Raw genomic sequence first — 22,167 nt, 5'->3', positions numbered from 1 at the left:
CTGTAATACTGATACATCTGACTTTAGCTTTTCCTGCTCAAATTTCTGGGGTGAATTCAGTCATATTATGATCACTTTTCCCAAAGGGTTCTTTTACCTTCAGCTCTCTAATCAATTCTGGTTCATTATACAACATCCAATCCAGAATAGCTGATCCCCTGGTGGGCTCAACCACAAGTTGCCCTAAAAAAACATCTTTTGGGCGTTCTAGAAATTCCCCCTCACTGTGGATCCAGCACCAGCCTTATTTTTCCAATCGACCTGCATATTGAAATCCCCCATGACCATTGTAACATTGCAGCATTTTCTATCTCCCATTGTAATTAGTAAATCACATCTTACTACCGTTTGGACAGACAACTCCCATCAGGGTCTTTTTGCACTTGCAGTTCCTTAGCTCCACCCACAATGATTCAACACGTTCTGACCCTTGTCACCTCTTTCTGGTGCTGCTGCAACTTAATTTCTGCTACTTATCTATTTAAAACTGTTTTTCTATCGCTGTCTTGTTTTTAATCTACCGCTTTATTTAATTGCCTGAGAGGCAGTCAAACACAGTTTCATTGTACCTATGTATAATGACAATAAAGATCATTCAATTCAATTCAATTCAATTCAATTAGATTTTTTTTAACCAACAGGCCATGTCACTCCCTCTGCCTACCTGCCTGTCCTTTCGATACAATGTGCATCCTTGGTACTCGGCTATAATCTTCTTTCAGCCATGATTCAGTCATGCCTACAACGTCATACTTGCCAGTCTGTAACTGTGCTGCAAGTTCATCTTCCTTATTCCATATACTGTGCACATTCAAATATAACACCTTCAGTCCTGTATTCACCCTTTGCAATGTAGTCCACCTTTTACATTGCAATTCATCCTGTTGACTGTAATTTTCCCTTATCACCAGTTTATCCTTGCTCGGAGTCTCACTACAGATTGCCTCCGTTTGCAAACCAGCTGCCTTATCCTGAGCCCTATCACGCCAGTTCCCATCCTCCTGCCAAATTAGCTTAAACCCTCCCAGACAATTCTCGCAAGCCTGCCCACAAGGATATTGAAACCCTCAAGTGTAAACTATCCCTTTTGTACAGGTCATACCTTCCCCAGAAGAGATACCAATGATCCATAAATCTGAACCCCTGTCCCCTGCACCAGCTCCTCAGCCACGCATTCACCTGCCCGGTCATTCTATTCTTACCCTCATTAGCAAGTGACCAAGGCAGCAATCTGGAGTTCACTACCCTGGAAGTCTTGTTTTGTAGCTCTCTACCCAGCTCTCTAAAATCCCTCTTCCAGACCTCCGCATTTTGTCTACATATGTACGTCATTAGTGCCAATATGCACAAGATTTCTGACTGCTCACACTTGCCCTTGAGGATGCCATGGATATGATCCAAGACATCCCTGACCCTGTCACCATGGACAACGTACCATCCAGATGTCTCTGTTCCTCTGACTATAGAATCTCTCATCAACACTGCCGTCCTCTTCACCCCTCTGCTCTTCTGAACCACAGCACCAGACTCAGTGCCAGAGACCTGGTAGGATGTTCTCCTCAATAGTATCTAAAGTTGTGTACTTCTTATAGAGGGGAATGGCCACAGGTGTACTCTGAACTGACTGCACATTTCCCCTTTTCCTGACCGTCACCTAGTTACCTGTCTCCTACAAGTTAGGGGTGACTACCTCCCTGTAGCTCCTGTCCATCACCTCTTCATTCTCCCGTATGAGCCAAAGGTAATCGAGCTGCAGCTCCACTTCCTTAACACGTTCTCTCAGGAGATGCAACTCGGTGCAGCTGGTGAAGATGCATTTATCTGGGACACCTCCTATATCCCACTCGGAGTACAAAGCAGTATCCCTGGGGCCATTCCCACTGTGCTACTATCCCCTAACGGATGAGGAATGAACAAATAAGAACAAGAAGGGGAAGTCACCTGATACTTTACTTCGGCCAAGCCTGATGGGCCACAGTCATTCTAAAGACTGTTAAACTCCAAAGAATGGCCACTCCACTTGCATTTGCGTTATTTTTATTCGCCCTCCATAATGAATCCCTCTTTTTTATTGGGTATCCCCAAACTCTGAGAAACTGCCATGAAGCTCTGAATTTTAAATCTTGATTGTGGATGTAGTTGAAAAGGTAGCTCTTTTTATGCACTTCCTCTCCTTGTGGATAGATTGTCACAAATCTCCGCACTCTTATCTCTAAATATAAATAAATAAATAATCACATTTTCCACACACACACAACCAAATTTCTTACACCTAACATTGAAATTAGGCAGACAACCTTCTTGTGTTTTTTACAAGGAAAATGACCTTACACTATGCTCTGTCAAGCCTCTAAACATCATGTTCAAAGAGAATTCTTAAAAGTTTGACTAGCTTTTTGAGTTTCATTTACTGTGAGCTGGTATTTGAATTTTAAAATGCTTGGTCTGTGTTTATTTGACTCAAGGCTTTCAATGTATCTGGCTTCAATATGTTTCAGTTTTCTCATTCCAAAAGTGGGAAAAATGTCATGATTCACACAAAAGCCATTATGATGTCTTGTTTATGAGATGAAAAATCAACTTACTCTTCTTTTTACCTGCTTGTTGGACACTTTATTCAACAGAATTTGCTGGGCAATAACCTCCCAAAAGACCAAAAGACATAGGAGCAGAATTAGGCCATTTGGCCCATTGTGTCTGCTCCACCATTCCATCATGGCTGACTTATTTCTTTTCAACCGCATTCTCCTGCCTTCTCCCTATAACTTTTGAAAACCTTATTAATCCAGAACTTATCAACATGCTTTAAATATACTCATTGACTTGGCCTCCACAGCTGTCTTTGGCAATGAATTCCTCAGACAATAGTCTCTAGAGTTTACAGAGAATTGAGCAAAAAAAAATCCAGTGATAGGCAGTTCTGTAGGTGAAAAACGCTTTGTTAATGAGAGAGGTCAGAGGAGAATGGCCAGACTGATTCAAGCTGACAGGAAGATATGTTACAACAGTGGTGTGTAAAAGAGCATTGCTGAATGCACAACACATCGAACCTTGAAGTGGATGGGCTACAGCAGCAGAAGGCTACAAATATGCACTCGGCAACCACTTCATTAGATACAGGAGACACAGAGGGTAGCTAATAAAGTTGTGGCTGTGTGTATACTGCAATCCAAGTAAGCTAAGAGTTATTGTAATTTTTACTGTTTAATTTGCAGCCACCCAAATTCTATACAAACTACCAAACAGAAAAGGCTTCTGAGTAATCAAAGAGTTAAAGGTAGTGCAGCACAATGATGCTGTTTAGGCTGTATTTAAGTTGCTATCTTCAGCTTCCCATCAAGTTTTTATTAGTAAAGCCTAAAATGTCTTAAAGCGAGATATCCACTCTTATAATAGAGTTAAATTGCTGCCTTGTCATCACCAGTGTTTCAGATGCCTTTATCTCGCCCTATCTTCATGCATGTTTGCGAAGAAGGAATTTGTTGCGGCTTCAACCATGTCTGCTCGAGGTTATTGGGCTGTGCAATGTCAGGCCTCAGACCAGATCAGTCAGGGACAAAGGAATGCAAAAAGTGATGAAAAGTCATAGCTTTGCTACAATGGCCTCAGCCTTTGCAAGCATCCCTGCTCATACCCTCAAGGTCAACAGTCATTCCTACATGTGCAAACAATGCTTGCTTTGACCTCACACCATTAAATACAAGATTAGACAGTTAAGCATCATTTGGAATTCTAATTACGTAATTGTGTAATTGCTTTGTGTACCCTATTACAAAAACTATTACTTTCCACTACTCTAACCATCCAGTAAAGTTTGAAACTCTACTGACAGGAATATTGATATCCTCACAGTCATATCAGATTCAGCTCATACATATTCATTGAACCCTCTCCATGACTGAACCCTCACTAAGATTTACCCTCTGCAGGATTTAAATTAGACTTTGCTGGTGTTGTTTTCAACCATGTGGATAATTGTCTTTAAAATGGATGTTACAACTATATTCAGCACTCAGTGGTAAATGGAACACAAAGGAGATATTCTTCAGCTTTCCTGAATTCTCAGAATCAGAGGATTGACTCTGGGTCCTGAAGTGAAAAACCTCTTGGGGCAAAATGAAATACTTTGGAACCAGGTTTCTGTGGATCACATGGATTATCTTTGAATTAGAATGCTTGATTGGAGCTCAGTCTACTGTAACAAATGTCTGTCTGCTAATGAAGTTTAAACAGACTTCTTTTATTTAATTACAACTAATCGCCAGGGTAAAATGTGGAATTGTCTTTGATCCACGTCAAGAATGGTAATCTTTGTGGCAGATAGCATCTCCCATTCCCTGAGATGTCTTTCAGATTCTCCAGGAGGTTCCAGATTAACGAAGGGTTAATTGAGACACCTGGGAAGTGTGACTGATGTATTTTTTTTCCTTGTGAAGCTATATCTCACTTTCTTAAAGCCCAGAATTTCCTTGTGTTTGTTCCCATCAGTCACCTTGGGAGCTGTAATGTAATGTAACTGGGGCCTAGCTGTTTAAGACGAGGGACACACAGGGGTCAAGATCCTGATTGATCAGTAAGTGTCTGAGAAGTAGTATATTGAACATAGAATATAGGACAGTGCAGCACAGTACAGACCATTCAGCCCACAGTGGCGCACCAACCTTTTAGTATACTCTGAGATCAGCCTAACCCTTCCCTCCCACATAACCCTCAATTTTTCTTGGGTTTATTTAAAGCAGAGTTTAATAGGTTCTTGCTTAGTAAGGGTATTAAAGGCTATGGGGAGATGGTAGGAGAGTGGGGTTGAGAGGGAAAGTAAATCAGCCATGATGGAATGATGAAGCAGACTCAATGGGCCGAATGGCCTAACTCTGTTCCTGTATCTTATGGTCTTCAGGAGAGGGACAGTTGTCAGAGGCAAGCAGAGAGCAGGCCCACAGTGCAATAGGCCTGGAAAAACTCACAAATACTGTACTTCCTTAGAATGCATTTAACTGTCAAAGCTCAGAGTTCTCCAGGTGGCAAAGGCAAATGGCTTACATTTGAAATTATCTTTGTTGCCTGAAGTAGTGACCTTCAACAACCTCAACACTAAAAATCGGAAGTTCGAGTCCAAAGCATGGATGGGATTAACATTTCCATTCTATAGCTTTACAATAAGTAGAACATTTCTAACACAGGAGCATATCTTACAGAGACATTTTTTCTAAAGCCTGTATACATAGTTATACAGGTGATGGTGCGTGCCAAGTGGTTAAGGCATTCGTCTAGTGATCTGAAGGTCGCTAGTTCGAGCCTTAGCTGAGGCGGCATGTGTGTCCTTGAGCAAGGCACTTAACCACACATTGCTCTGCAATGACACCGGTGCCAAGCTGTTTGGGTCCTAATGCCCTTCCCTTGGACAACATCGGTTGCATGGAGAGGGGAGACTTGCAGCTCGGGCAACTGCCGGTCTTCCAGAAACAAAAAAACCTTGCCCAGACTTGTGCCCTGGAAACTTACCAAGATGCAAATCCATGGACTATTGAGACTAACGGAGGCCTACGCACATAGTTAATATTTTGATGTTACTATGTTGAAAATCTGCAATTTTGTTTTTCTATTGGGTGGTAGTTCTAACTGCATTTCTTATTACATTTATAGAACCTGGAAATTCATCTCCTTACAGGCAGCCACAAAACAAGAAACCCAAGAAGGACCCATTAAAAAAAGACCAACAAACACCCAATGTGCAGAAACATAAATCATGCCAACAATAAAAGCAAAGGACAGCATTCAGAATGAAAGTAGGTCAGTAGACACGAAACCCAGAGTAACCAGAGCAGGCCAACAGGCTCAGCCTCAGTTCATCACATAACGGAGCAAAGCATCTACAAGAGTTATGGTCTACCAGCATCGGCACAGCTCCAATCACTTCTCTTCACATCTTCTTATATAATGCGTGTGTAATAAAATTCAATTTAATTAAATTAATTAAGTAGAGCAAAAAGAGAAAAATTACTGAGGTGGTGTATATGGATTCATTGTCCATTCAGAAATCTGATGGCAGAAGGGAAGAAACTGTTGCTGAAATGTTGAGTGTGTGCCTCCTCCTTGATGAGGAGAGACATGTTCTGGGAGGTGAGGATCCCTAATAATGGATACCACCTTTCCGACACATCACCTTTTGAAGATGACCTGGTTGGCGGGGAGCTTGCCTGTGCCTATGATCAGCCAATGAGAGATACTTCCATCTCCCCACCCTGCCACAGCCCTCCCCGAACTCCTTGGTCTATAAACCATAAGCCTACTTTATTTTCTCAATGTTTTCAAAGCAGCCTGAGAAATAGTTGATAAAGTCCATCAAAGATCCTGCTTTACATTCATTCTCTGGAAAGCAGCCATGTGTACATTTGAGAAAGACAGCAAGTCCAACAGCATATTACCCTGAAAATGTGAAAATGGAGGGGCTTGTGCTTCATAAGTGACCCTCATTACACCATTACTCTGTAAGTGATCAATAAACAAAAATTAGCATATGTAGAAAAACTATTAATTTTACATTTCCAAAACAATTGTCTCCCTTATGCTGGCCCTGATGATTAGATTTGATTGATGAGGTGACCAAGGGAATTGGATGTGAGGGACTGAGTACTTGATGGAAACTCTTAACCTACCAGCAAGTTCATTTACTTAAAACAGAAAGTGAAGCTTTTAGTTTTTGAGAACAGCGAGTTGCCCACTTATGGCAAACTTCTAATGGCAGTTTTCTTTTCTGTCTTTAAACATTTGACCTTTGCCTCCAACTTCCACCTTGCCCTCAAATTTACCTGGTCCATTTCCAACACCTTCCTCCCCTTTTTTGATCTCTCTGTCTCCACCTCTGCAGCCAGCTTATCTACTGACGTCTATTATAAACCTACTGACTTTCACAGCTACCTGGTCTATACCTCTCCCACCTTGTTATTGTAAAAATACCATCCTCTTCTCTCAGTTCCTCCATCTCTGCTGCATCTGCTCTCAGGATGAGGCGTTTCATTCTAGAACTAAGGTGATGTTCTCCTTCATCAAAAAAAAGGGTCTTTGCTTCTTCCACCATCAATGCTGCCTCTTCCATTTCACGCACATCTGCCCTCACCCCACCCTCCTGCCACCCAACCAGGGATAGGGTTCCTCTTGTCCTCAACCACCAGCCTCCTTGTCCAGCACATAATTCTCCATAACTTCCATCATCTGCAGCGGGATGCCGCCACCAGCTTTCCCTGCCCCCCCACTTTCTGCTTTGCTCCCGACCCAACTCCCTTGAATGTTCATCCTTCCCCACTGATCTCCCTCCTAGCACATCCTTGCGAGTGGAACAAGTGCCACAACTGCCTTACGAAGTTATTAACTTCAAACTTTCTACATAGTCACTCAAAGAGTTGAACTGCATGTGCACGTAACGAGAGCTGTATAAATGGTCTCCTACCTTAGGCCACAAACTTATCAATCACCCTTGCTGTGGACACTTTCTGGAGGTCCAAGATCCATATACTCCATGACCACTGGAAAAAGTGTAAATGTAGGAGGGGACTATGTTGAAAAATAAATGTGCTAGGTTTTCTAAAATTGACTGCTTCTACCTTAGGCCACGAACTTATCAATCACCCCTCGTAAATTAAATAAGTAGAGCAAAAATAAAAATTAAAAAACAGAGAGGTAGTGTTCATGATTTCAATGTTCTTTTCAGAAATCAATGGCAGAGGGGAAAGAGCTATTCCTGAAATGTTGAGTGTGTGCCTTTAGACTTCTGTACCTCCTTCCTGATGGAAGCAATGAGAAAAAGACCTTGGTGCTGGGAGTCCTTAATGCTTTTTTAAGGCATCGCTCCTTGAAGATGTCCTCGATACTACAGTGGTTAGTGCCCTTGATGGAACCAACTAAGTTTACAACTGCAGCTTATTTTGATCCTGTGCAATGCCTCCCCCCACCCATGCAACAAGTTAGAATATTCTCCACCGTACATCTGTAGAAATTTGCAAGTTTTTTGGGTGACATACTAATTCTCCTCAAACTCCTAATGAAGTATAGACACTGCTGTGCTTTCTGTGTAGTTGCATCGATATGTTGGGCCCAGGATAGATCCTCAGAGATGTTGAGACACAAGAACTTGAAAGTGCACATTCAAATTGAAATTCTTACATTCGTAGTCAATGTTTTCAGTACTGTTGTGTTACATTCCTACACACCAATAGATTGCTGGCACTCCTGTGATCCTCTCAGGTTGTACAACAATTGAGTGGTTTCCTTACCCAACCCGGCCCCTTCCTTTCCAGTGGCCTCACACAGTGGTCATTCCCCAACGAACATCGTGGTGACCGCGTTGAGCTTCAGAGCAGCTCTCAGCACATATTCCTACAGTCTGGTATGTGCCAGTTGGCAGCATTCCTCCACAGACATCTCAATGTGCCACAAATTTCAGGCTGAGCAAGGGGGTCTTTCACCAAGTTGGTGATCTGCCAGCAACACTTTATGTCTGTCTCCATGTGCATCCTTGGGAATAACCTGGAGTTAACTTGCATTAAGTAGAAAATGCCTAACGGCAATCATATCAAAAGCCAACTTGCCGAAAAATACCCTAGGTTCTAAATGTAATATGACCTTAAGACCAAAACACATAGGAGCAGAATTAGGCCGTTTGACCCATTCCATGATTCCATCATGGCTGATTAAACATCCCTCTCAGGATCATTCTCCTGCATTTTCCCTGTAATTTTTGATGCCCTGACTAATCAAGAACATATCAACCTCTGCTTTAAATATAACCAATGGCTTGGTCTCCACAGCCTTTCACCATCGTCTGGCTAAAGAAACTCCTCCGCATCTCTGTTCCAATTGGACATCTCTCTACTCACACTTAGTTGTTGGCAGTGGGTGATCATTATTACATGAATATTGGTGTGATGCAGATTGTTGACACACTCTCCTGGAGGGCAGATTTGGTCAATCCTCCATCTGTTGGGCAGGTAGCAACTCGTGAGTAAACAAAGATCAGGAGCCAGTGCAACAATTATACTCAGTGACCACTTGATTATGTACACCTGCTCGTTAATGCAAATACCTAATCTGCCAATCATTTGGCAGCAACTCAATGCATAACAGCATACAGACATGGTCAAGAGGTTCAGTTGTTGTTTAGACCAAACATCAGAATGGGGAAGAAGAGTCATTGAAAAGTAAGCACAGAAACAGGCCCTTCAGCCCATCTTGTCTGTGCCAAACTATTTACATTTCCTACTTCCATCAATCTGTACCCAGACCATAATCCATGTACCTATCCAAACTTTGCTTAAGCATTGAGATCAAGCTCATATGCCCCATTTGTGTTCATTCCATACTCTCACCACCCTCTGAGTGAAGATGTTTCCCCTCATGTTCCCCTTAAACCTTTCACCTTTCACCCATAGGTCATGACCTCTAGTTGTAGTATCACCCAACCTTAGTGGAAAAAGCCTGCTTGCATTTATCCTATGTATACGCCTTATAATTTTGTATACCTCTGTCAAATCTCCTCTCAGTCTTCTACATTCCTAGGAATAAAGTCCTAATCTAGTTTAATTTTCCTTATAATTCAGGTCCTCCAGTCCCAGCAACATCCTTGTAAATTTTTTCTGTACTCTTTCAACCTTATTTACATCATTTTTGTAGGTAGGTGACAAAAACTACATGCAATAATCGAAATTAGACCTCAACAATGTCTTACACAACTTCAACATAATAGCCCATCTGTATAAGACCTACCTTGGTTGGACCTACCTAAGTACAGTAGGATCTGGACCAGCTGGAAAAACAGGCTGAAAATTGGCAGATGGAACTTAATGCAGACAAGTGAGAGTTAGAGCACTGAAGAGTGTGGTAGAACAAAGGAATTTGGGAATACAGGTCCATAGTTTATTGAAAGTGGCATCACAGGTAAATAGGGTTGTAATAAAAGGTTTTGGCACATTGACCTTCATAAATCAATGTATTGAGTGTTGTAGGTGGGATGTTATGTTGAAGTTGTATTAGACGTTAGTGAGGCCAAATTTGGAGTATTGTGTGCAGTTTAGGTCACCTACCTACAGGAGAGATGCAAGCAAGGTTGAGAGAGTACAGAGAACATTCACAAGGGTGTTTCTGGGTTTGGAGGACCTGAGTAATATGGAAAGATTGAATAGGCTTGGACTGTATTCTTTAGAACATAAAGAATCAAGAGGAGATTTGGTAGAGGTGGACCATAGGAGAATGGGAAGTAGGAGGAGCACCAGCGGCATTTGATAGGCAGGTGACAAGAAGGGAAGCCAGAATGGGGAATGGAAAAAAGAGAGAAGAGAAAGGGGGATAAATGATCAAAAGTTAAAGAAATCATTGTTCATGGCATTGGGTTGGAGGCTACCTGGACAGAATATGAAGCGTTTCTCCTCCAACCTCATTATGGTGGCAGAAGAGGCCATGGACAGATCTGTCATGGTGGAAATAGGAAGCTGAATTGAAATGGGGGACCATCGGGAAAACACACCTTTGGTGGCGGACAGGGTGACGGTACTTAAACCTTGTTTAAGAGACATTCAGTTGGATACAATAATCAGTAATGTATAGAAGGATGGACAGATGTGAGCAAATGGGATTGGTGTAGACAGGCAAAAACCTTTGCTTGAATCTGATGGGCGAAAGGGCTTGTTTCCCTGCTTGACATGGCAATGCTTCAATATGGTATTGAAATTCAGAGACTTTTTCTAACTAGCAACTCACAACTCTCAAACTAAATCCTGACTCTGAACTAAAGTGTTCGTACATGAATGTTAAAATAAGTCTCTTCAATGGAAAAGGCTTCAAGTTAATTCTTGATTAACCTGATAATTTCAAAATCTATATTTTTAAATACATGAAAATATTACTATTATTCTTTATATGGCTTGAAAATTACCACAAGCCAATGAGGACAAGAAGTCATGTACAGAAGACTCCTTCCCCTCACTCCCATCTTTTTATTCCACCGTCTTCCCCCTTCTTTTTCAAATCTGAAGAAGGGTCACAGAACAAAACATTGACTGTTTGTTCATTTCCATAGATGCTGCCTAACCTGCTGAGTTCCTTCAGCATTTTGCACATGTTGACATGTATAAGATAAGATTTGTGGCACCATGGTAGTGCAGTGGTTAGCAACACACTATTTCAGCTTGGGGCATTGGAGTTTGGAGTTCATTTCCAGTGTCCTCTGTAAGCAAGTTTGTACATCCTCTCTGTGTGCACATGGGTTTCCTCAGGAGCTCCAGTTTCCTCCTACAGTCCAAAGACATAACGGTTAATAGGTTAACTGGTCATTGTCAATTGTACCGTGGTTAAGCTGGAGTTAAATTCGTGGGTTCCTGGGCAGGGTGGTTTATTAGGCCAGAATGGCCTATTCTACACTTTATCTATAAATAAAATGAATAAAAGATTAAAATGATTACCATTCTACATAGCTAACATACCCCCCTCTATCGATTACCTCAGAAACTGCACTGCACTGTAAGCACCTGAAGCCACTTTTTGTAATGTTGCTTACATTGTAAATATATGCTGGTATTTATATATTCAAACACATTTTATTTTAGTTCATGTTTTATATTCTTCTTCATTACTGTTGAATGCTGTAAACTCAGCCAGCTCCATCATGGACACTCAATTCTACATCATCCAGGACATCTTCAAAAGGCGATGCCTCAAAAAGGCAGCACCCATCACGAAGGATCTCCATCACCAAGGACATGCCCTCTTCTCATTGCTCCCATCAAGCAGGAGCCTGAAGACAAATACTCAATGACACAGGAACAGCTTCCTTCCCTCTGCTGTCAGATTTCTGAATGGCAATGAACCCATGAACATGACCTCACTATTTTTTCCTTACTTTTGCAGTACTTTTTATTCCTAACCTCTATAAATGTGTATGGCCAATAGAGTTGATCCTTGATCCTCCATCAGCCTACCATCTTTAATCATGTGTCTGTGACTGCTAATAGGTAAATCCAATTTTCTTGAAAGGTGAATAAAAATGCAAATTAAATATTATCTGCTTTTATTTTGCTACTCATATGATGTATTAAAATCCTAAACCTATTATAAGATCAAAACAAGTACTTTGTACTTATGCCCCTTTGAGAGTGATCTCCGGTTATTGGTTGTCTATGTCCAGGTTATTGTTTACTGGTAATCTTGAGTCTGTGGAGAGCATGCAGTGCGCTAGGCTTTTAAAAGAAAACTTCTTGTATCTACTTAATATTGACCAAAACACTTAAATTAGTGTACAAATCAAAGAATTCAATTTGCTTTCTTTAAATTTTGGCTCTTAGCCACTTTAAAACTTGGCTTCTTTTTAATCTAATGAGATTAATGCTCTTCTTTAATCCTGGTTTTGTTAGGATATTAAGAAGGCCTGGACTAATGGGTGCGCCATCTGTGGAAATCAGTACTCACTGAACTGTGTGGCCTCCAAGCAGGTCGGTAATTTGTGAAAGAGTTAGGGGCTGGCAAATTTAGCCATCACATTACCCAGGTGACCACCACAACAGCACCGGGGTATGAAGGTCATGCACAAAGTCATGCTCTACTATGTATTTATTTGTAAAATCTTCCCCGGTTACAATACATGACCATGTACCACTGGGATGCTCTGGTGCGCAGAATGTCATTGAAATACCACTTTCATTAAGATGATTGAATTTCTGTTACGTCTGACGCAGTGACCAGCTTGTCTAAAGCTAAGGCAAAATGAACTTCCCCCTCTGCACAAGAATAGAAAGCAAACGTAACTACATTAACTCGCTTTTGACTGCTGATAAAACCTTCAATTTTCTTTTGCCAAGTTCGCTTTTTAATAAATATTATGCCTCTGCTGTTACGATCACATATGCTAAAGTTATATAGATACAAAATTTTAAAAGCCAACAATTTGATAACCGTTTATAAATTGGCTTTTCACCCACTTGTGTTGAAATCATTTCCTTCTCAGCAACTAATTTTCACAAGGTTAGACTTTTATAGTTTATCCTGCAAATATTACAAACCTTCTGGGGCTTTCAATAGCAATTCATCGCATGGCATTTCCATGCATGTCAAGGTTAGCTAAATTAACTTCACTCTGACAACTGTTATTTAGCCAAATGAATAATATTTGCACTATAGACCTAAATCTGCAAATGAATTTCCTTTATCACAATGTCAATTTGCTTCGATGAGATGTGGAGTATCACATAATGAAATGTCTTTAATATCTTTCTGTTAAATGAACTCTATTGTTTATTGAAGGTGAAATCTGTGTTCATCAAATGCTTGAAAACATTCTAGACTGCACAATTTTCTTTTAGTCTTCGGCAAGCTGTAACCCATGCTGGGTTATGATCCATGCTTGGTGGCAATCTTCCAGCACCCTCCCCAAGTGGCTATTCTTCATGTGTGGGCCTGGACAATGAGTGTCAGCAAACTATTTGGCAAGGGGAGAGAGATGACAGCTGAGCAGAGCTCTGCTTTCACCTGATGTCGACACATGTACTTTCCAGCAGGCGATACCAATCAATGTTCTCAAATGTGGATCCTGGTTGCCCGCTTTATTTTTTCCCCTTAATTTATTGACTTATTGAGATACAGCACAGAGAAAGTCTTTCCAGAGCTTCGAGCCGTGCCACCTCAGCGACCCCTGATTTAACCCTAACCTAACTGCGGGACAATGACTAACTAACCTACTAACCGGTATGTCTTTGGACCACTGGGGGAAACTGGAGCACTCGGAGTAACTTCACGCAATCCACAGGGAGGATGCACAGAGGGTGCTGGGATTGAACTCCGAACTCTGCCACCCCGAGCTGTGTCAGCTGAGCACTTCACCACTGTGTAGCCCAAAGTATCTTTGGATACTTTCCAAACATGCCATCTTGGACAATGTCTCCCATCCATTTCATAATGTACTGGTTAGGCACAGGAGTACATTCAGCCAGAGACTCATTCCACCGAGATGCAACACTGAGCATCATAGGAAGTCCTTCCTGCCTGTGGCCATCAAACTTTACAACTCCTCCCTTGGAGTGTCAGACACCCTGAGCCAATAGGCTGGTCCTGGACTTATTTCCACTTGGCATAATTTATTTTTTATTATTTAATTATTTATGGTTTTCTATTGCTACATTTCTTCACTATGCTTGGTTGGTGCGGCTGTAACGAAACCCAATTTCCCTCGGGATCAATAAAGTATGTCTGTCTGTCTGCCTGTCTGGCTGATCAGGGTTAAGAATAATGACTAGAATCGTCTGTGCTATTGATAGAGAATAATTTTGTAAGTGAGTTCAGTTCTTTATATTTACTGAGAGTTATGTGGAAAAAAAGATAGTTATATGAATCATATAATGAAAGAGTGAAGGCAGATTTCTTGTGTTATTGTAGCTGTTAATGATGATCTCTGTGTAAATATGCTTTAGATTTTGTTAAATATTAATGAGCAGAGAACCCTAGTCACAAATATACTGAACAGAGTTGAACTTCAGAGAGATTAAAATTTAACATTTCCTCTCAATTGTTACCCAGTTGGTTTCTCAGTCGAACCACTTCCACGGAACCAATGTTAGAAGGCCAAAGCACTGGTTCAGATTTAATAGCATAATCAAAAGAAAATACCTGAAAATTCGTACATGAACATTTCAAACATCTGTGCACCACCCTATGGGAGCCTGACTCCTGTATACTTTTGACTTTCCATTTCCTGTTGGCTAACAAAAGGGTATGAGACAGGCAGAGGAAGCAGCCTCGTTTCTGTTCCATCAGTCAGTAAGGTCTTGGATGTTCTTAGACACACTCAGTAATTCAAAAACAGCTTCTTCCCCTCCTCCATCAGATTTCTGAACTGTCCATGAACCAATATACACTACCTTTGTATTCCTTTATTTTGCACTATTAATTTATTTTTGAAAATGAGAGCAATTTCGTGTCTTTGTACTGTACTGCTGTCACAAAACAACATAATTCATACCATTCTGTCGTCTATCATATCCGGTGATCCCAATACTGCTTCATCTACGCAAATTAGGGGGAACCGCTTCGTTGAGCACCTCTGTCCCATCCGCCAAACATGGAACTTCCCGATGGCCAAACATCTTAATTCCAATTCCCATTCCTATTCCAACATGTCAGTCCATAGCCTCCTCTTCTGCCACGACGAGGCCACTCTCAGGGTAGAGGAGCAGCATCTTATATTCCATCTGGGTAGCCTCCAACCTGGTGGCAGGAATATCAATTTCTCCTTCCAGTAAAAATACTTTTCCTCCTCCTCTATTCCTCACTCTGGCTTCTTGCCTCTTCTCAATCATCTTGCCCGGGTCCCCTCCCCCTTTCCTTCCTCCCATGGTCCAGTCCGCTTTCTTATCAGATTCATTCCTCTCCAGTCCTTTACCTTTCCCATCCATCTGGCTTCAGGTATCACTTCCAGCTATCCTTCTTCCCATTTTGATGCTGGCATCTTCCCCCTTCCTTTCCAAACCCGATAAGGGGTCTCGGCATGAAATATTGAATGGTTGTTTATTCTCAGATGCTGAGATCCCCCAGCCATTTGTGTGTGTTGCTTTGGATTGCCAGCATCTGCTTTCTTTCTCCTGTCTACAATTTATGCCTTACATCAGTGACAATAAATCTTGCATTGCTCACACACACTTAAAAACAGAGGAACAGCAGTGGAAACTGCAAGCAGTTTCAAACTCCTGGGAGCGCACATCACACACAACCTCTCATGATGCCAGAACCCATCCTACACAATCAGGAGAGCTCATCAAACCCTTTACTTTCTGAGGAGGCTGAAGAGAGCTGGACTTTGTACATCTACACTCATGTCATTCTACAGATGCACAGTAGAGAGCATCCTGACAAGCTGCATCAGTGCTTGGTATGGAATCTGCATGGCAGCAGACAGGAAGGCTCTCCAATGGGTAGTCAAAACTAATCACTGCATCACTGGCATCAGCCTACCCACCATCAAGGACATGTGTACAGAAAGGCGCCAGGAAAGGGCCAGTAACTTCATGAATGATCCCACCCACCCTGCTCATGGACTGCTTGTCTCACTCCCATCAGGGAGGAGGATACATAGCATCCAAGATAGGACCACCAGACTCAAAAACAGTTACTTTCCCCGAGCAGTAAGGCTGATCAACACTTCCACCCACTAACTCCATCACTACTTTATCATATCCCATCAGTCACCTTATGTACAGCCTAGTGTCACTTTATGGACATACCATCAATTTATGTATATAAGCTATCTTATTTATTTATGTTTATTCTGATGATTTTATTATTATTGTTTTCTTTATCTTTTGTTTTTTTTCAGTGCTACATCAGATTTGGGGTAATAATTATTTTGTTCTCCTTACACTTGTATACAGGAAGTGACTTTAAACAACCCTGAATCTTGAAACTTGATTCTTATTCTGATCTTTGATCTCAGCATCCAACTTAATCTCATCTCCCCTGACCCCCTCAGATGCTCTCACAGTGCCGAGGGTGACATGTGTATGGAAAAAAAGTGCCGGAGGAAGTGATTGACGGAAATGCAATAGAAGGTGTAGAGGTTAGCACAACACTATTTCAGCTCAGAGTATTGGAGTTTGAAGTTCAATTCCAGCACTGTCTGTAAGAAGTTTGTACATCCTCACCGTGGAGTGCGTTGCTTTCTTCATGTCCTCCATTTACCTCCCGCAGTCCAAAGTTAGACCAGTTAGTAGGTTAATTGTGATTAAGCTGGGGTTAAATAAGACTGACAGGACGGACAAACAGATGATAGGGCAAAATTGCAGTCAGTTACATGAGATGAAGTATAACAAGGGGCCAAAATCGAAAAGGATGATGAATCTATGACTAAACTGAATGCACACAGTATATGGAATAAGGTAAATGGTCTTGTAGCACAGTTAGAGATTGATAGGTATGACTTTGTGGGCATCACTGAAAGAAGATCACAGTCGGGATCTTAACATCCAAGGATACACATTGTATTGAAAGGACAGGTGGGTAGGAAGAGGGGCTGGTTGGTTAAAATATGAAATCAAATTCTTAGAAAGTGTTGACATAGGATCAGAAAATGTAGGATCCTGTGGATTGAGTTAAGAAACTGCAAGAGTAAAAAAGACACTGATGGGAGCTGTATACAAGCACCCACACAGTAACCAGGATGTGTGATATAAATTTCAATGGGACATAGAAAAGACATGTAATAAGGGTCATGTTACAATAGTCATAGGGGATTTCAATGGGGCACAGGCAAGAAGGGCCAAAAGACCTGTTTCTGTGCTGTAATGTTCTATGGTTCTACACAGGTAGATTGGGAAAATTAGGTTGGTGCTGGATCCCAAGAGAGAGAATTTGTAGAATATCTACTAGATAGCTTTTCAGAGCAACTTGTGGCTACCCAGGAGAGGAAAGACAATTTTGGATTAGGTGTTGTGTAGATGCGCTAAATTTGATTAGGGAGCTTAAGATAAAGGAACCCTTAGGAGTCAGTGATCATAATAAGATGGAACTCACTCAGTAGTTTATGAGGAAGAAGATAAAGTCAGACATATCAGTATTACAGCGGAGTAAAGGGGTTTACAGAAGTAGGAAGAGGAGCTAGCTAGACATTTGCAGGGATGAGAACAGAACAGCAATGGCTGGAGTTCCTGGGGGCAGATCAGAAGACACAGGAATGATACGTCCCAAACATGAAAAAGTATTCTAAAGGGAAGATGAGACAACTGTGGCTGATGAGGGAAGTCAAAGACAACAAAGAGAGGGCATATAATATAGCAAAAATGAATGGAAAGTTAGAAGATTGTGAAGCTTTTAAAAACCAACAGAAGGCAACTTAAAAAAAAACAGTAACTTGGTGTCAGTCCAGTCTCTGGGTATTGAGGAGTCTGATAGCTTAGGGCAGAGGTCGGCAACCTGCGGCTCCAGAACCACATGCGGCTCTTTGATCTCTGTGATGCGGCTCCCCGTGGTTTGTTAGCTTTTGAAATGTAATTCGAAATTTGAAGATTATGGTGATCTTGTACAATATGAAAACTTTGCGGAGACACCGTTTCCTGGCACATCCGAAACGGCTCACAATTAGCCACCGTTCCGACTAAGGGAGATAGCCTACGGGGGTTTGTGAGTACGTGTCTTTTGGAGCATCCGCACCCACGGGGGGGGGGGGGGCGGGTTGAGGAAGGCTTTAAAGCAAGGCTGTTTAGTTCGAATAAAGTTACCTTTGACTGCAGTCTTTATTTTAGCGCTGCGTGTAGCGCTACACCGCTACAACGTGTTTTTTATCGCTATTAATATACATCACCACTGCCAATGCCTGACACCCGCCAGTGCGCGCATTCTTTTAATTCTTCGATCCAAGGTAGGCTACCTATGTAGTAACCTTCAACCCAACGTCTTTTTTTCGGAGTTCAAAATGTTCTTGCTGCATGCAGAAATGTAATTTCGTTTTCTCTGCAGGAGTTCATCAATTTCAAAAATGCAACACATTATAGTTTGTTTATACATAGCATAAAGGCAAAAAAAAACCCCGTTGTATGCAGTGTTATTTCATTTTGTGGCTCCCAGTGTTTTCTTTTCTGTGGGAAATGGGTCCATATTGGCTCTTTTAGTGGTAAACGTTGCCGACCCCTGGCTTAGGGGAAGAAACTGTTAAACAGACTGGTCGTGAGAGCCCGAATGCTTCAGTGCCTTTGCCCAGACGGCAGGAGAGAGAAGAGATTGTATGAGGGGTGTGTGGGGTCCTTCACAATGCTGTTTGCTTTGCAGATACAAAGGGTATTGTAACTGTCCGTAATGGTGGGAAGAGAGACCCAGATGATCTTCTCAGCTGATCTCACCATCCGCTGCAGGGCCTTCCGATCCGAGATGGTGAAATTTCCAGACCAGGCATTAGATCAGAGTTTTCTAACCTGATGTCCATGGATTTCCTCCTTAATAGTATTGGTCCATGCCATTAAAAATGTGGGAACCACTGGTTTAGAGGCATAATTGTCCAAATATAAAGTTTAACTGAGCATTTTGCTCAGTATGGACAGGTCCCAATATGACTCTATGATGGCCAATATTGGAAATATTGGCTAATATAAAGAGAGAATAAAGTTCTCTCTTTAGTGAACTTGTAAGCAATTGAGCCTTCACACTTGAACAGTTAATTCCAAAGACTTGCTTTCTTTGATGAAGAAATTTCTGTTGCTTTCTATCCTGCATGTCCAAACCTTTATTTTGAATCTACAGCCCTTGCTATGTACACCCCAGGCTGAAAAGAAACATCAAAAACTGTATCAACCCTGTCAAGCCCAACATAAATATTGTGTACTTCAATGTGATCATGACTCGTGTTTCTGAATGACTGAGAGTTACTGCCCAGTTTGTATGACTTCACTTCAACTAACACAATAACACAGTACTTCCTTTATCTTTACTGTACCCACCAAAGGATGTGTAAGGTGCTCCTTCTCTCCGCTGCCTGCAGGTCATCCTTGAGCAAGGAGTAGCACCTGCTTAGACCCCCAATCAGGGTCATGTGAAGCCATGGGAGCAGGTGGTGGATGGTCATATGAGCAGCTGGTGCACATCACAAGTCCTGGTTATGTGACCACTGATGCCAGGCAGACAATCTCTGAAGAGTATTGAATAATGGCTGGGATCACCCATCTTGTAAAGACACTGCCCAGAAGAAGACAATGGCAAACCAATTCTGCAGAAAAATTTGCCAAGAACAGTCTAGGTCATGGAAAGACCATGATTGCCCATGTCATAATGCATGGCACAGAACAAACCAACCCTTCATAAGTAATTGAGACCAGACCTCTGCACAAACCTGCCAATGCCACTGTTGTCTTCCCAGGGTTCTCCATAATGTTTGTGCCTGAGCTAATAATCTTTTACAATAAAGGCCAGAATATTATTTCAATCCTGATCTGCAATTCCTTGGAAATCATGTCAAATTTAAATCAGAATCAGGTTTACTTTCGCTGGCATGTGACGTGAAATTTGTTAACTTAGCAGCAGCAGTTCAATGTAATATATAATCTAGCAGAGAGGAGTTTAACGTGGGGGTTGCTTGGTTATATAGAACATAGAACAACAGAGTACAGGGACAGGCTATTCGGCCCACAGCGTTGTGCCAAACCAGCTAAACGGCAAATCAAAAACACCCAAATATTAATCCCTCCTACCTATACCATGCCCATATCAATCCCAAAATCTCTTAAAGCTTCCAATGTATTTGCCTCTACCATTATACCAAGCAGCACATTCCAAGCATCCACCACTCTCTGAGTGAAAAACTTACCCCTCATATCCCCTTTGAACCTACCCCCCTCACCTTCAATGCATACACTCTAGTATTAGATGTTTCAACCCTGGTTCTTGATTAGTCAGAGCTTCAAAGGTTGCAGGGAGAAGGCAGGAGAATGGGGTTGAGAGAGATAATAAATCAGTCATGATGGAATGGTGGAGCTGACTCGATGAGAAAATGGCCAACTTCTGCTCAAATTTCAAAGTTCAATGTTCAAACTTTTTTTTAATCAAAGTATATATATGTCAGCAGATACAACAAAAGGATTCATTTTCTTGCAGGCTTTCATTGTAGAACAAAACAGTGCAATAAAATCAATGAAAAATTACACACAAAGACTGAAAAAATGTGCACATTCAAAAAAAAAGCAAGTATTAAAAAAAGATAAAAGAAAACTGAGAACATGAGTTGCAGAGACCTTGAAAGTGATCAGTTCAGTGTTGAAGTGAGTGAACTTATCCTCTCTGGTTCAGGAGCTGGATGGTTGTAGGGTAATACCTATTCCCAAACCTGGTGGTGTGGGACCCGAGGCTTCTGTATCTCCTTCCTGATGGTAGCAGCAAGAAGAGAGCATGGCCTGGATGATGGGGCTCCTTGATCTCATATGGACTCATGGACTATTTGTTTCCTCTGTAAGACATCGAAACAAATATATACTTTACTGAATATAAAGAATTATGTTCCAATAACTTTATGTTTAAAAATAGTTACCGAAAACAAAATCATTTTTATTTCCTCACAGGGCATCAGATGCTGTGTTGATAATTTTTCTGATAACCACGAAAACAATGCCTGATTCTTTTGCGGTCAAGTTTAAATGCTTGAAGAAGACAAGTGAAACTCCCATGCAGCCTGACAATTTCTGGTAGAAACAAACATGTATGATGATAGCATGTGAACAATCAGTATTGTTAAAAAATCTGCCAATCCATGCATCAGTGCTTGTTTCTGCAGATTTTCTGTCAATGGGTTCTACTGGATATTTCTGGCCTGGATAAGTAGGTTACCAACTTGATAGGTTGGTAGGTTAATTTGTCATTGTAAATTGTCTAGTGATTAGGCTAGGATTAAATTGGGGGATTTCTGGGCAGTGTGATTCAAAGGGCCGGAGAGGCCTATTCTGCCCTTTATCTCAATAAAAATCAATCAGTCAATCAATAAATAAAATTATTCAAGATTTAAGATTCAAGATTCAGATTCAAGATTGTTTAATGTCATTTCCTGAACACTAGTGTAAAGGAGAATAAAGTAATTGTTACTCTGGACCTGATGCAGCACCAAAAAACCACAACAGATAAAGAACACAACAATAATGAAGCAAACAATAACATAAACACATAAGGTGTCTTTTAAACATAGATTGATTGTATGTCATAAAGTGACTCTAGGCTGTACATAAGATGACTGATGGGAAATAATGAAGTACTGTAGTGGTGGAGTTAGTGGGCGGAGCAGTTGATTCTCAAGCAGTTCCCCTTACTGCTTGGGGAAAGTAACTGTTTTTGAGTCTGATGGTCCTGGTGTGGATGCTACGCAGCCTCCTCCCTGATGGGAGAGGGACAAACAATTCATGAGCAGGGTGTGTGGGATCCTTCATGATGATATTGGCCCTTTTCTGGCACTGTTCTTGTGGTGAACTACATATACCTGTCTGGACACGCCCCCTGTTGACTGCTCCTGTGGCTCCTCCCACAGACCCCTGTATAAAGGCAATTGAGACCTGAGCCCGGCCTCTCAGTCTCTAGGATGTAGTATGGTGGTCACTCACTGCTTGTTCCTTCTTCCAGTCAATAAAAGCCGATATCTCGCCTTTACGTCTCAGAGTGAGTTATTGATGGTGTATC

The 22,167-nt window shown here is 41.5% G+C and overlaps 1 long non-coding RNA gene across 2 annotated transcripts in view; it reads right to left on the bottom strand.

Moving 5' to 3' along the window:
- Positions 1-22,167, bottom strand: part of LOC132393638 (uncharacterized) — a 30,495-nt gene that overhangs the window by 7,627 nt on the left and 701 nt on the right. Inside the window, exon 3 of one of the 2 annotated variants that reach the window (XR_009512013.1) lies at positions 20,742-20,953. This is a non-coding gene — a long non-coding RNA (uncharacterized LOC132393638). Of the gene's footprint in view, positions 1-20,573; positions 20,954-22,167 lie in introns of those variants that run through there. The other variant, XR_009512012.1, reaches the window with a different exon arrangement.

Source organism: Hypanus sabinus, chromosome 5 (genome assembly GCF_030144855.1).
Source record: "Hypanus sabinus isolate sHypSab1 chromosome 5, sHypSab1.hap1, whole genome shotgun sequence".
NCBI lineage: Eukaryota > Metazoa > Chordata > Chondrichthyes > Myliobatiformes > Dasyatidae > Hypanus > Hypanus sabinus.
This window is presented reverse-complemented; position numbering and strand designations above follow the sequence as displayed.